The sequence below is a fragment of the Puma concolor genome, chromosome B4 (assembly GCF_028749965.1).
Source record: "Puma concolor isolate L17-30 chromosome B4, mPumCon1.1.hap2, whole genome shotgun sequence".
NCBI lineage: Eukaryota > Metazoa > Chordata > Mammalia > Carnivora > Felidae > Puma > Puma concolor.
In genome coordinates, this window is record NC_141673.1 from 10,182,478 (window position 1) to 10,198,565 (window position 16,088).

Here is a 16,088-nt window from a genome sequence, read left to right on the forward strand (position 1 = left end):
ACAAACCTTGGTGGATAGAATGTCAAATCAAGGGGCGCCTGGGTGGCGCAGTCGGTTAAGCATCCGACTTCAGCCAGGTCACGATCTCGCGGTCCGTGAGTTCGAGCCCCGCGTCGGGCTCTGGGCTGATGGCTCAGAGCCTGGAGCCTGTTTCCAGTTCTGTGTGTCTCCCTCTCTCTCTGCCCCTCGCCCGCTCATGCTCTGTCTCTCTTTGTCCCAAAAATGAATAAACGTTGAAAAAAAAAAAAAATTAGAATGTCAAATCAAGCAAGGCTTTGTGAGGATTTGTAAGGACTTTTGCTTTTACTCAGAGTACAATGGGGGAACAACGGGGGTTTTTTGAGCAAAGAACTCCCATGTTCTGACTTAGGTTTTAAAGGAATCCCTCTAGGGGTGCCTGGCTGGCTCAGTCAGTGAAAAGTGTGACTTTTTGAGTTGATTTATTTATTTTGAGAGAGAGAGTGTGTGTGCAAGACCACGTGTGTGGGGGAAGGGCAGAGAGAGGAAGAGAGAGAATCCCAAGCAGGTTCTGCTCTGTCAGTACAGAGCCCCATTTGGGGCTTGATCCCATGACCCATGAGATCATGACCTGAGCCAAAATCAAGAGTCCGACGCTGAAATGACTGAGCCACCCAAGCATCCCTAAAAATAAAATCTTAAAAAATAATAATAAAACAAAAGAATCCATCTTGCTCCTATACTGATAGAGACAGGGATGAGGTTGGAATAAGAAAACAGGTTAGGAGAACATTGTGATAATCTTGGTCAGTTTGGGCTGCTGTAACAAATTACCATAGACTGGGTGGCTTATCAACAACAGAAATTTATTTCTCATAGTTCTGGAGGCTGTAAGTCTGAGATCAGGGTGCCTGCCAGCACGATTGGGTTCTGATGAGAAGCCTCTTCTGGGCTATAGATTGCCAACCTTTCTATTCTCACGTGGCAGAAAGGCTAGAGGACTCCCTGGGATCCTTTTTATAAGGGCACTAATCCAACTCATTAGGGCTCCACCCTCGTGACCTAATGACTTCCCAAAGTCCCCACCTCCAATACCATCATACTGGGAGTTAGGATTTCAGCATATGAATTTGCGGGAGACACATTCAGTCTATAACAAGAATATTGCTGTGATCCTTGGCAGAAACTGGATGAGGGTGTTAGCAGTGGAGATGGGGTGGAAGAGATTAGAGTCTAGATATATTTTGCAGGTAGAGCCAAGAGGATTTCCCGCTCCAGTGGGTAACGGAGTAGAAGGAGGGATTCGGAGATGACTCCAGGAGTTCTGCCCTGAGCACTGGAAAGACAGAGTTGCCAACAGAGGCTGCGAGGGTGTGGGTTTGTATGTGTTTGGAAGGCACGCTTTGAGATGTCTACTGGACCTCAAGTATGAGTTTTTTTGTTTACTTATTTATTTACTTATTTTGAGAGAGAGAGAGGCAGTGTGAGTAGGGGAGGAACAGAATGGGGGGGGGGGGGAGGAGAGAGAGAATCCCAAGCAGTCTCCTCACTGCCAGGGGAAAGCCTGCGGGGGTGGGGGTTGGTGAAACTGAGCCACCCAGGCGCCCTATCAAGCATGGAAGTGTTGAGTAGACAGCTCAGGAGAGGAGTCTGGGCAGGGGATATAAATACATTTGGGGATCTGAGCACACCAACGCCAGAACTTGATTGGATTTTTTTCAGTTAAGTGGGTAAGGTGTAGACCCGGCAAACAGCAATGGGATAGGCGGCTTGAATGACCTCTGAAAAATTTTGCTGGTTAGGCTGCCTAGAGACAGGCGGGGCAAGAATGAAGCGCCTCTGTGAATTGGCACGGGAAGAAAAAGTCTCGTTCTCTGCTCTGCAATTTCATCTCGCGTGATTGCATATAGGACTTCAGTACACGTTAATTCCGCATTTCCACAAGCATCCTCCCTCGACAAATAGCCATTATATATTGTTCCATCTTCAAAACAGGCCCAAATGGAGGTAATTAGGGTTAAGAAAAGTGAAGCGCCAGACAGCCTGCGAGGGTCGGGGACAGACCTCGGAGCCCACGGCTCTGTCTGTGCACCCTAAGAAGCTCTGTGGTGGGCAGGGTTGGGGGGTCGAATTGAGGTGGGGGAGACGACTCTTGAGGGTTTGTTTGCGAGCGCCGGGAGAACCTAGGTCTGCCGCACCACCCCGCGGAGAGCTGGGGGTTCCGGGCGCGGCCCCTTTAAGGCCGGGCGGGTGATCTCAGCGGCGAGTTCGCCGCCCCGCCCTCCCCGGAGGCGTGCTCAGCGCGCAGGCGCGCCGCGGCGGCACTCCGCTGGGCCCGGGACCCGCCGGCGGCGGCGAGACACCGGGGCTGCGGCGCCGCCCGCCCGTCCCGCCAGGAGAGTCCGGCTGCCGCGCGCCGTCCGCACACGCCACCGCCACCGCAGCCATGGGCTCCTGAGGTACCCAGCCTGGCCGGCCTCGCGCCGAGGCCCCGAGGGGGGTGGCTGCGGACTCCCGGGGGCGGGGGCTGCTCGGTCTTGGAGAGGCCCGCGCGGGGAGCGCCCCACGGGTCGCCTTGGTCGCAGGTCCCGGGGGGGGGGGCGGGGAAGGCACGAAGGTGGCCGGCCCGGCCGACGAGGGAGGGGGCGTCCGCCGCCCAGCCCGTCCCGCCCTGCGCCCCCTCCCCGCCCTGCAGGGTCGCCGGGCTGCCCGTGGGTGTGCCTTGGCCCCCTCCTCGCCAACGTGGCAGGCCCTCGCCTGGAGTGTAATCGGACCTGCCTGTGGGGGTGGCGGGGGGAGAGGGAAGGCCGATGGACAGGCCCTTTGCAAGTGGGGTTTGTGTGTGCCCGGTGGGTGTGCTGGCGCCTGGCACCACCGAGCGGGGGAGGCATCCGTGCCCTGTGAGGGTGGCTGTGATCTGGGAGTATGGTTGGCCTGGCCAGGCCTTCGGGGATGCTTGCATGGAGGGTGTACACGCCTTGCATACGAGCCAGCTGCTTGGAGGGGCACCGAGGCTAACCTAGGGCTCAAAGGATATTTGTTTGGAAAGGGACGGTAGAGGCTGCTTTAGGGTGTATGTATCCATCCCATGGGTTGTACATTTCCTCTCTGGGCACACTGCTCAGGTCTAGTGCTAATTGACTCCAGGCCATGGCAAGGCAAGAGGGTTGAGGGAGGGACATGGGTATCTGTTCCCAATTCACGTTCTCCCTGGGGTTGTGCCAGGCCAGATAGCATATACACGTATGCATGGGTGTGCCCGCACGCCCAGGGCACCATGGCGCAAAGCAGGCGTTTGCACGCCTGATACCTGTGTGTGAGGTGAAGCCCATGTATTATTTATCTGACTGCCGGGTGTTTCGTGTAAGGAAAGAAGCAGCAATCTGTGCCCTGGAGGCCTGTGCGCTGCGGAGCCAGCCAGGCAAACAAGTTCACTTGCACCTGCAGAGGAGATGCAGGTCTCAGAGGTGTGACTTCCTTCACGGGAACCATGGGGTGGGAGGGTCCCAGCAGCCCGAGCCGTGTGCCCATCTGGTCAGCCCTTGGACCCAAACTATTGATGCCCTGGCCTTTCGGGAGCTCTCAGGTTGGTGGAGGGAATCAAACTTCGAAACGAGTAATCACAATGAAGTGAAAAATAGAAAACAATAGAGGGAGTGCAGTGTGGGTTCACTGCTGGAAGAGGGGGAACATGGCCAGCAGCAAAGATCCAGCACATGCGGACGGCTGAGCTGAAGCTTGAAGGATGACAAGCATGCGTCTGATGCTTTGGTGTTTACCACATATGTTTTCCCAGTTAATTTTCTCAGTGGCTGTGTGAGCACAGAGCCGTCGTCATCCCTGTGTGCACTTGAGGAAACTGAGACCCAGGGACAGCACATGACTCACTTGTCTGTGGTGCATGGCAGACCTGTGTGGAGTTGTCCTTGAGCCAGGACCTCTCTTGCTGCCAGAATTGGCTGCCTGGTAGCTGATTGAACATCTACGTGCTGGGCACCGTGCTAGGGGCGCAGGTGTCTGAACATGAATGGGGCCTGGGGCCTGGCCTCAGTCCTCCCGGTCTGCTGGGGAGATGGGCATAGACAGTGACCCCCATTCAGACACCAGGGCCCAGTAGCCCATTCGGGTGGAGAAGGCACCGAATTCCCACCCCACTGAGGACCACAGACAACCTGGGGTACCTTCGTGCACCCTTTGGGGTTCTGGGTGTGTTGTAAGTTGCTCCCACATGGTGGTGGGCTATACAGAGAGCCCCTTCTAAAGCTCTCCAAGTGGGCGGGAAGGAGACCTTGAAGGCCGAATGGGTGCGAGTGAGCTCCTTGTCCCACTTCACTCGTGTCGGCCGACTCCTGTGGAGTTTGCTCCCCGTCTGCCTTTGAGGTTTTGCTCCTGGTTTCTGGCGGGCCAGCCCAGCTCTCGCCCCAAGAGGGGCTCAGTGCTATTTCCAGTCCCTGCTGTGCTCATTTCTCCCCGTACATTCCCTGGAGTGGAAACAGCCTCAGTCGGGCAGAGTACAGCCCTTCATTGTTTTGAAACTGAGTTAACAGCGAATGCCCTTCTCGCTCCGTGGGGCATTTAGGCTGGGAAATTGGTGCGCGAGTTGTGGAAGGCCCGCAGCTGGGCCCTGGGAGAGCTCTGTGTGAGGCCTGCCGTGGGCCTTCACCGTGGCGGTGGTGGTCAGCACTTGCTGAAGTCCTACTGTGTGCGGGGCTCCTTGCTAGGCCTCAGGGGACAGAGGCCTGAATGGTGCCTTCTGAAAGGCTGTGGTTGGCTGAAGGAGTCCAATGTGTAACAAATATGCAAGACAGTGCTCTACTTGTGGTTGAAACAGAGGCCCTAAAGGGGTGCAGAGGACAATAGGAACAACAGCTTGTTTATTAAGCACTTACTGTGTGCCAGGCACAGTTCAGAGTGCTTTGATGAATTACTGTGTTTCATCCCCCCACCACCTGGTGAGGTGGGATCAGTTACCTTCCCGCTCTGCAGAGTCAGCCTAGCGGGTTCAAGCGGTGGTAACCCCACGGTGTGGGTGTGCCAGAAGTCTTCTAGAAGCCAGAAGGTTGAGGAGCCCCTGGGCAGAGTGTGGAGGCCTGGGATACCTCGCTTCCCAGACCACAGTGGCCACAGTGGGCCTGGGCATGAAGGTCTTTGGAGGCCTCCCGCTAAGGAGTTTGAATTTGACCCCCCCCCCCGTGTGGTCAGCAGGGAGCCCCCAGAGGTTGCAAAAATGAATTGAGGTCCCCAGCCGTGGGTTACACACGTGAGGGACATCTTTTCTCCTTCCCTTATTCCTGCAGAGAACTCCGAGAACACCTGACCTCCCTGTCTCCTTTTTTGCTTTTCCTCCGGACGCTTTTCCCACAGGCATCCTTTTTATTTTAGGCCCAGCTGCCTTCTCCTTTTCTTCCAGCAGCTTCTGGTTTTGACGACCCCGTGTGACCCCGGACAGGCTCTGGAGCCCACTGTTGTCTTGGTGTCTGCCCTCCAACTGGCTTCTGGGACCGGCTGTGAAGTGGCTCCACTGGACCAGAACCCGAGTTCTCCCTGGCTGTCCCGGGTCTTGTGGGTCCCCACTGACTTCTCAAGCCGTAGATCTGGAATGTGCGTGGGCAGCTCCCTTTCCCTGTGGAGAGCTATGGTGGGTGTGCCTCCTCCACAGGCCCCCACGCTCGGCAGCGCCATAAATACAAGCGGAGGGGAGTGGGGACGGAGCAGGAGCCGGAAAGCTGGGCTTAACTACGGGTCCCATGCGTGAGTTCACTGGGGAGATGCCTGCTCTCCCTGCCTGCTGTGCAGGATGTCCAGGGGCCAGCATTCACGCAGCTTCTCTAGACCCCAGGCCCCGGGGCCGAAAGATGAGGACCCATGGCGGAGGCACGCGCATCGCATCGGGCGTGGGAGCTTGGGGTATAGGACATGAAGGGAGGAGTCAGAAGATTTCTGAACTGGGTGCCTTGGGAGAGGAGGCTGAGAATTCAGTAAGGGGACCAATGGGCACTGACAGCACAGGGGAAAGAAATGCCCCTTTGGGCACAGGGGTGGGGGGTGGGGCACGGCTGAGCAGTCCTCGTGGCCTGGGAGACCTTCAAATCGGGAGACGTTCAAATCCTCACTCTGTTGTTAGCCCTGCGGGGCCTTGGGCAAGTCGCTTACCAGGTTCTAATTTCTGTCCTTTAAAAGTGGGGGGAAATGACGCAGTTTCCTACATCTGTAACGCGGGAGTAAAAATAGTGCAGCCGTCACGCAGCTGTCGTGACCTCATGTCTGCACGGAGCTCAGCACGCATGTGGCACATAGTACATGCTCAGTGAACACTGGCTTTTATTGTTACGTTACAGGCTGCTCAATTTATTTACGCAAGAAGTGTTGCTGGGGCGCCTGGCTGGTTCAGCGAGGAGGGCGTACGCCTCTTGATCTCAAGGTCCTGAGTTCAAGCCCCACCTTTGGTGTGGAGCCTATTTAAGAAAAAAAAAAAGTATCTAAAAAAACCAAAGAACTGTGTGTCAGTGTGTCAGTGCAGGGAGCTGAGTCCTGCTGGGGAGAGAGACGGCAAACAGGAGCCATGACAGTTGTCGTGAGCACTCTGAGGGAACATCAGGGCACACCTGCCTGGGCAGGCACTTTTCTGATGAGGTGCCATTTAAGCTGCTGTCTTGGGTAAGGAGAGGAGGCGGGTTCCAGGCAGAGGGAACAGCATGTGCACAGCAGAGGTCTGAGTTCCTGTCTGTAAAGTTATTTGGCATTGGGTCTTAGCACCTGGTGGACCTTCAATCAATGATCATCGAATGTGATCTTCTCAGCCTCAAAGAGGACAGGAAGGAGAAGAAGTAAAGCGGGAGGGCGCTGCGGAGAGAATTGGACGGTCTTGAAGTTTTGGGGTTACTCCTGTTCCCTCCCCTCTGCTTCCACCGGTACCTGAGTGCAGTGCCACTAAGCTACCAGCACCCTCTACGGGGACCCGTTCTCGGACCCTGCTTTGTCTCAGGCTGGGCAGGGGAGGGTGGTGGGGAAGACCTCAGGCAGAGGGAGTTGAGATGCCAGAATTAGGTTGCACACCCAGGCAGTGTTTGTTCACATTTCTGTTGCTCCTGGGCTCGGGCAGAACTTGGAAGGATGATGTGTGGCCTCGGTTGGTCGTTTCCAGTCTCGGGTGAACGATGGCTCAGTGTCTGCACAACGCCTTGCACAGAGTAGGTGCTGAATAAGTTTTCGGCTGCCCAAATGAACGACTGCGTGGGTTAATGTCATTGCCACTCAGGATAAAGCTGGAATTATTCTCGAGAGGTGACGGACACTGAGGCCAGGATTAATCAGAACAGGATTGTTGATTAGAGCCAAGCTTCCATCAGGAGCCGATGGGGCACATGGGAGGTCTCGGATCCGGGAGGTCTGGGGCCTGTGCTGAGAGGCAGGAAGCCCCGCAGTCACCTCCTTTTCCTTCTTCGCCGGGGCGGAAACCAGAGCGGGAAGATCCCACCCAGAAAACCTTTGTGCCTAACCTGCCTCACTTCCGCCTCTACTATGTTTTACAAAGTCACACGCGAGTCGTTGAGTATTTAACAGAAAGTTTGCAGGGGTGATCTCTGTCTTTCAGCCTTTGAAAACAATAGGCTTCTCTTGGTTTGGACAACAGTATACTTGTTGATTGTAGTGAACTTGGAACACAGAAGATTAGTGGGTAAGAATAAACATCACTGCCAGTTTCATAACCAAGAAATAGTCACTGTTGACATGGGGGCATATTTTCTTTCTAGGTATAATCCGGAATTATCTCGTTGTTCACATAATGCCAGCTCATAAGCATTTACCCATGAAATTAATAAGTTAGCCATAGATATAAAAAAAAGTTAGAGAAGTTAAAAAACAGAACCCCTGGGGTGCCTGGGTGACTCAGTCAGGTAAGTGTCCAACTTCGGCTCAGGTCATGATCTCAAGGTTTCGTGGGTTCGAGCCCCGCGTCGGGCTCTGGGCTGACAGCTCGGAGCCTGGAGCCTGCTTTGGATTCTGTGTCTTCCCCTCTCTCTGCCCCTCCCCCGCTCATGCTCTGTGTCTTTGTCTCTCAAAGGTAAATAAATGTTAAAAGAAAACAAAACAGAACCCCTGCTGCTGTATCTAGTATCTGTGGGAAAGATGATGTCCCCACCCTTTTTGCACTAGGATGGCACTGTGACTCTAAGTGGCAAGCAGAAAACTGCATGGAAGTCAGAGAACTGTTGACCTTGGGCAAGTCCCTTGCCCTCTGTGGGGGCTATTTGTACCTGCTCTACTCACCTGCCATGTGCCGCAAGGCTCGGGTGAGGTCTGTGGTTACAAAGCCTTGAGCTCCCCAAGGGGAGGGAGGGCCTGATTTAGAGTAAGAGCAGGTCACGTGAAGACGGGTGTGTGTGTGTGTGTGTGTGTGTGTGTGTGTGTGTGTGTGTGTGTGTGTTGTGGCTTCTTTTCCAACCTGCAGTTTGCTTGGTGATCCTTCTGAAGACTTCGGTCTCCTCGCTGGTGACCTGTGATCTGTGGAGTCTTGTGCCTGTGTCCGTGGGCGGTCCCTGGATAGCAGGGACAGCCACCCCCACCTCAGGGTGGGTGGGGTGAAACCTCTACAAGTTACTGCATCTGTCACCGCGAAGGGATTTTCAGATCAGACAGCCTCCCTGCTCTGGAGGTCATGGTGGAGTTCGGTACTTTGGTACTTGATATTTTTCTCCTGCTACAGCTTCTGTGGACGGCCTGCCCCCGGGGAGGCCCTGCCCCGCTGGCAGGTGGCCGAGAACCTGCACTCTGCTGGGCCGTGCTGTTCCCCAAAGCCCTCTGGGTCACCATTTACAGGAAGGCTCTGAGGGAAAAATAGCTAACTCCATGGCTGCTGCTGCTATAGCCACTGGCAGAGCCTCCTGGTCTTTGCCTGTAGCGCTTGGGTTTTTCATTCTAGAACAAACAGAATCTGGGATCCCATCAACAGTCATTTTGGGAGCCTGCAAAGCACAACAGTGGGTATTGGTGAAGGGATGTGTGTGAGGGTATTAAGATTAATCAATATTAACCTCCTTTAGAAAGGTTTCCTTATTTCTGAGAGCGAGAAAGAGAGAGCGTGAGCTGGGGAGGGGCAGAGAGGGAGGGAGACAGAGAATCTGAAGCAGGCTCTGTCTGGGCTGTCAGTGCAGAGCCCGACATGGGGCTCAGACTCACGAACCGTGAGATCACGACCCGAGCTGAAGTCGGACGCTTAACCAACTGAGAGCCACCTGGGAGCCCCAGCATCTTAATACCAATGTTACTAATCCTCACCAGAATTTGTGTAGGGCTTTGCAGTTTGCAAATCACATTCCACATAAATTATTTCTTTTAATCCTCCCGGTGGTCCTGGAGCCTTGGAATTATTGTGCCTATTTTGGAGCTGGATAGACTGAGGCTCAGAAGGGTGAATTTGCCTGAGATCCTGTGGAGGGAAGCTCACAGGTTTTCGATTTTAATCCTGCACCCTTGCCGCTCTGAGTGGCCCCCCAGCACAGCTGTGCTGTGAGACCCTAGATTTACCAAAACAGTACCTGTTGGCCCTACAAAGAAAGGTTGATGCGCTGTGCATTTGTTAGAAGAATTTTAGCGGCAGTAACCTCAGTGCATTTGATTTATAGGAGTTCCTGGCCCTCCGGTCCACTGGAGCGGAGCACGGGCCGGAAACAGGAAGGTTGGTGAGGGTTCTTCCTCTCGAATGCTGTCTTTGGTTTGCCAAGAGGTATCTCCTCCCGTGTTGGGGGTAAGAGACCATTTCCTTCCCACTTCTCCGTAGTTGAGCTGGATTTGTGCAGGGGGGAGGAAACCCTGCCCTGCCCGCTGTGTTTACCCAGCTGTCCTCACAGGGAGGGCACTAAGCATCCAGAGGCCGGCCTCCATCCTCCGCCGGCTGCCCACTTGAAAAGGAGGGTTTAGGCGGCCATTTTGGTCAGACACATGTCATGTCACAGGCCCGTGGTAGACACAGCAGTGAATGTCGTAGAGCATGAGCGTGTCTTGTGTGGCTGTGCCGTCCCTGCGGCCTGAACAAGGGGAGCACCAGGCGCTCGTCCCTCGTTTGGGATGGCCGGGCTGGAGACGCTTGATCCTCTCGGGCTCTCCACTCCCACCCCTTCCCACCAGGCCTGCTCTGTGGCCTGCTTCTCCCCTGGGCCCTGGCACCTATGCCCAGGCGGACCACTTAAGTCTGGGTGTTCGTGGTGACTCCGGTCGCCGTCCACCCTTCCACCTGTCCTGGGGCCAGGGCATCAGAGCCTGTCTGCGCTGGGAAGGGCCGAGGGGCTGAGCAGCTCTGGCCCTTCAACCACAGGTGAAGAAATACACAGGGAGGAGGGCGCTGGGCGAGCAGAGGCCTATGCGCTCTGTCTGCCGAATGGGGCTTTGCTCAACCGTTTCTTCGTCTGGGCACTCTTAACAACTACACGTCGTCAGTGTTTTTCCTAACAATTAGGCTTATTTCTTGATGAGGATTTAAACGGATCCCGTCTCTCTGGCAACATTTTCAAAGTCACTTGTACGCGTTCACCCAGCCGTTTGGACTTCCAGGAATTCACCCTACAGGTGTTCTAATATGGGGGCGAAGTGATCTATTGGAAGATTAGTCATTGCTGCCTATTTGCACTAGCAAAAGACTAGAAGGAGCCTAGCGTCCATCCACTGAGGGCCGGGAACAAGTTATGCTGCGTCTAAACCATGGAATACTGTGCGGCTGTGGAAGATAAGGTTGAGACTCCCTGCGTGGGTACGGAACCGTGGCCGGCATAGTCTGCTGTGAAAGAAACGGGTGCAGGGCAGCATGTCTGGTGTGCCTCCATTTGTGTAAGTAAAGTGCACTTGCTTATGTGCGTACATGAGGTCTCGGGGGGTCTGCACCGAGTCGGTGGTTATGGTGCCTCTGGGTTCGGGCTGGTGCTGGGAGGCTGTTCGCTAGAGAACCTTTGAAGCATTTGCATGCCGAATCATGGCGATAGACGATTTTTTTTCAAAAAATAAATTAAGGAAACAAGAACCGTAAGAAACGTATCCTTACATCTCGCCCGGTGCGGGAGGGTCAAGGGTCTGGCCACTCCCTCAAGGACCTGCCAGCCTCACTCAGGCTCCTACCACCATCTAATCAAAAATGCACGCTTGGAGCCCCGGGGCTGGCTCGGTCTGTAGAGCATGCGACTCTTGATCTCAGGGTCATGAGTTTGAGCCCCGTGTTCGACACAGAGTTTACTTAAAAAACAGACAGGGGCGCCTGGGTGGCTCAGTCGGTTAAGCATCTGACTTCGGCTCGGGTCTTGATCTCGTGGTTGGTGAGTTCAAGCCCCATGTCGGGCTCTGTGCGGACAGCTCAGAGCCTGGAGCCTGCTTCGGATTCTGTGTTTCCCTCTCTGACCCTCCCCCGCTCACGCTCCGTCTCTCTCTCTCTCAAGAATAAATAAACATTAAACAAACAACAACAAAACAGACAAACAAAAATGCATGCTTGGGTCTCACAGAGGGGACCAGCTGTGAAGGTTTGGATGTTTCTTGGTAAATATGACCCCAGCCCCAGCCCTGGAGAAACTAGTCACCCCCTTCCTCTGAAACACTGCTATTGTCTGGCTTCTCATTTTATTATTATTTTTTTATTTTTAATTAAAAAAAAAATGTTTATTTATTTTGGGGGGTGAGGAGCGGAGAGAGAGAGAGAATTCCAAGCAGGCTTCACGCTATCAGTGCGGAGCCCAACGTGGGGCTCGATCTCACAAACCACCAGATCACGACCTGAGCTGAAATCCAGAGTCAGATGCTTAACTAAGCCACTGGGGAACCCCTGTCTTGTCAGTTTAAATCCTTGCTCCGATAGGGTCGCTTCTTAACCTCTGAAACTGGCAGGGGCTTCCCCACTGACAGCAAAATAAAGTTGAACTCAGCCCTGGGCCTTCTAGGCCCTCTTTCCTGGGCCCCTTCTTGAGCCACACTTGACTGGTTACTTTTTCCTCTGTGCGCCTCCCTGACTTCCCACCTCCACGCCTCTGCCCATGTAGGTCCCTCTCCTTTCCTGCCCTTCCCTCCCTAGCAGTCTCCGTGTGCCCGAATCCTGTCTGCCTTTCAAGGCCTGGCTGCATTTCCACCCCTGTGGGGCCCTCTGACCTCTGTGGCTTCTTTATCTGTTCCTCTCGGCTGGCAGGTAAGCCTCTTGACATTGTGTCGTAGGTATCTGATTCCCTGCCCGGCTGTGGGCTCCTTTAAGGCGAAATCCAGGTGAGATTGGAAGCTGTTTGGGGCAGGGCCTGGTTCACCCCTGCGAACCTCAGTGCAGCCAGGCTGAGCAAAGCAGGGACATCGGTCTCATCTCGGGCCGGAGTGCCTGCATGCGAGCTTTCCTTGCATCCTCACGAGAACCCCTGGGGTGCAGCTGCCATCATGCCCCCTTACAGATGAGGAAGCAGGGCAAGCAGCAAGAAGCTGGATTTGGGCACCCATCTGGCCGCCTCCAAGTCCTACATTGCATCAAGTTTTTCTGTCTCCTCCCCCAAATCATGAGGAATACTGATACCCTGGGCTGACTCACAACCTGTCGCCCTGGCCACAGACAGCCTTGTATTATTTGACTATATTTTCTTCCCCACCAGACTATGAGCTCTTAAAGGATTACAGTCTCATCTGAGATACCCTTTGGACTTAGCATACAGAAGGTGCTCAAAGATAAATATTTTTGTACTTAAAACATTTTTTTTAATGTTTTTATTTATTTTTGAGAAAGCACAAGCAGGAGAGGGGCAGAGAGAGGGGGAAGGAGGATCTGAAGCGGGCTCTGCGCTGACAGCAGTGAGCCCGATGTGGGGCTGGAACTCACGAACCGTGAGATCATGACCTGAGTTGAAGTCAGATGCCCAACCGACTGAGCCACCCAGGTGCCCAAGTATTTTTCTACTTTTAAAGTTTTTAAGGAGGTTAACTTACTACATATAGTAAAATACATTAGTCTGGGCACCTGGGTGGCTCAGTCCGTTAAGCGACTGACTTTGGCTCAGGTCATGATCTCATGGTTTGTGAGTTCGAGCCCCACATCGGGCTCTGTGCTGACAGCATGGAGCCTGCTTTGGATCCTCTGTCTCCCTCTCTCTGCCCTTCCCCACCCCCTCTCTCAAAAATAAATAAACGTTTAAAATAAATAAAGAAAATACACTAGTCTTAGACCTGTAGCACAATGGGTTTTTACATCTGTAAGTACCCAAATAAACCATGTGCAGATCAAAGTTGCAGAACATTCCCAGAGCCCAGAAGCCTCCCAGGGCTTCCTCCCAAGGTAACCACTACTCACACCTCATCGCTAGTGACTCCCTTTGCCTGGCTTTGACCTTTCCAGAAATGGAATCTCATAGAAATACTCTGAGATTCGTCCAGATTGTGACCAGCAGTCCTTTGTTCTTTTTGCCTGCTGTGTGGGGGCCCACCGTTTGAAATTATCACCATTTAGTTATGCACTCCCCTGACGATGGGCACTGGGCTTGTGTCCCACCTCTTGCTGTGAGCACAGGGCTGCAGTGAAGGTTCTTGTTCTTGTCTGCGGGACACGTGCACTGGTCGGGTGAACCCCCGGGAGCAACGCTGGCTCCCCCAACTTGGCACGAATTTGCAGGAGTGAAATTCAGGTTGGGATTTCTCACGGAGACACCTGGGGCAGGAGCCGGGTTCCTTGCTCAAGGCACCTCCTGGGTCGGGGCAGGTTCAGGGGTCTTGCTTGGACAAGCCTGCTCACACGGGGCAGTAGGACAGTTGAGGTTCGTGTGTATGTGTGTGTGTGTGTGCGCGCGCGCGCGCGGTGCTGAATGGGGTTTAGCTGGCTGGAAAGGTGGTCACACTTAAGGGGACATAGAGTCAGGCTAAAGAGGCAGAGCTCTGGCCCATCTGTTCGCTGTTTGGGAGAAAACTAGAGTGATCCAGATCTGACCTGGTATGTATTAAACAACAATAACAACAACTTAATTACAAGGCTGAATGAAGTCAGCCCTTGCTGACGAATTTTGGATGGCCCTGTTCGCTTATATTTCTGCTCCACATGAAGGATAGCTACAGGATTGGAGGATTTTTCTCTCGTGGTTGGGGGGTTCGTGGGAGCTTGGCCCCGGGAGAAGGGGGAGAGACGAGGAGCCATTGGAGTGGCCTCGCTTGTGGGTGTTGATGAAAGGGAGTGGGGCTGAGAGGGGACCCTGCCCCCTCGTGAGGGCACGTGACCCTCTTCCCAAAGCCTGCCCAGACAGAATTGGCCAGCTCCGGCGCTCCGTTCCTCTAATCCCCTCTGGTGAAGGGCCAGGCTGCGGGCTGCTGACCTGCTCTGATGTGGGTCAGCCTCCCCCCCAGAAGGCAGCCTCCCCAACCCCCCGGAAGTTCACAGAGCCAAACAGCCCCAGGAGGCAGGAGGGCTGTTGTCACTGGCAGGTGTTAGAGTGGGGGCAGAGTGGCCAGTTCAGATTAGCAATTCCTAAGTTCTACTAGTGAGCTATGCTAAGATGGAATGTTTTATATATATATATATATGATATATGATATATATATGATTATATATACATATGATTATACATACGTTTATAAATATATAGGGGCGCTTGGGTAGCTCAGTCGGTTGAGCGTCCGACTTCAGCTCAGGTCATGATCTCACACTCCGTGAGTTCGAGCCCCACATCAGGCTCTGTGCTGACGGCTCAGAGTCTGGAGCCTGCTTCCGATTCTGTGTCTCCCCCTCTCTCTGCCCCTCCCCCGTTCATGCTCTGTCTCTCTCTGTCTCAAAAATAAATAAAAATATTTAAAAAATTAAAAAATATATATGTATTTTGTTTTTTTGTTTTTAATTTGAGAGAGGGAGACGGGCAGATGGAGAGAGAGAATCTTAAGCAGGCTCCATGCTGAGCTTCCAACATGGGGCTCAACCCCACAACCCTGGGATCATGACCTGAGCCTAAATCAAGAGTCAGACTGAGCAATGCAGGTTCCCCTACATACATACATACATACATATACATACATATACATACATACATATATATGTGTGTGTGTGTGTATAATATATATAAACATAATATATATAAACTTTATATATATATATAATATATATATATATATATATATAAAGTTTATTCTGAGCGAGAGCAAGTGTGTGCAAGGAGTGGGGAAGGAGGGACAGGGAGAGAGAGAGAGAGAGAGAGAGAGAGAGAGAGAGAGAGAGAGAAAATACCAAGCAGGCTCCGAGCCCGATGTGGGGCTCCACCTCATGAACCACGAGATCATGACCTGAGCCGAGCCAGATGCGTAACTGACTGACCCACCCAGGTGCCCCTCCATATATATTTTTTAATTTTATTTGTTTATTAAAATAATTTCTTTAATGTTTATTTTTGAGGGAGAGAGAGCAAGACAATGTGAACAGGGGAGGGGCAGAGAGAGAGGGAGACATGAATCCAAAGCAGGCTCCAGGCTCTGAGTTGTCAGTGCAGAGGCCCACACGTGGGGGCTCGAACCCACGAACCGTGAGATCACGGTGTGAGCCGAGGTCGGACGCTTAACCGACTGAGCCAGCCAGGAGCCCCACCCCTATATATTTTTAAAAATGAAATATAATCGGCAAAAATCCCTCTCCCAGGCTGTGTTAACATCCTGGGGACGAGCGTGTGGACAGGTTGCCAGCTTAGCTTGGCCTGTGGGTGTGTGTGGCAACTGCCCGGATGAGCACTTCACGGCTGCAGCTCAGAAGGGCTTGGGTCTGAACCTAACGAACGAAAATACGATCTCAGGAGGTTTAAAACAGAGCACACAATCAGAGACAGGAGGACAAGCCTGGGCGTCAGAGACTGCCGGGCATGTGAACCCCCAGCCTGACCGCAGGATAAAGCAGCTCTAAAATAGGAGAGTCGTTGTAAGAGACAACATGATACAGGGCCAGACCCAGCGCTGAGGGCTTTCCTGTATTAACCCGTTTGCTCCTCACGGCTCTCTCTGAGGCGGGGGTGACTGCAAGCCCATTTCACAGCTGAGGAAGCTGAAGCAAGGACGCAGAGCTAGTAAGTGGCAGGGCTGGGGCTCAAGTCCAAGTGGCCTGAGTGCAGAGCCCGCAGCTCACTGATGGCACTTGGAAATCTGTGGATCTGATGGTGCGG

General features: G+C 53.4%; 1 protein-coding gene across 2 annotated transcripts in view; it reads left to right on the forward strand.

Moving 5' to 3' along the window:
* The first annotated feature begins 2,265 nt into the window (after positions 1-2,265).
* The window catches only part of TMEM184B (transmembrane protein 184B), a 48,954-nt gene continuing 35,131 nt past the window's right edge, over positions 2,266-16,088 (forward strand). The window contains exon 1 of one of the 2 annotated variants that reach the window (XM_086712293.1): positions 2,266-2,417. The gene's annotated coding sequence lies outside the window, so the exon portion shown is untranslated. The remainder of the gene's footprint in view (positions 2,418-16,088) is intronic. The other variant, XM_086712294.1, reaches the window with a different exon arrangement.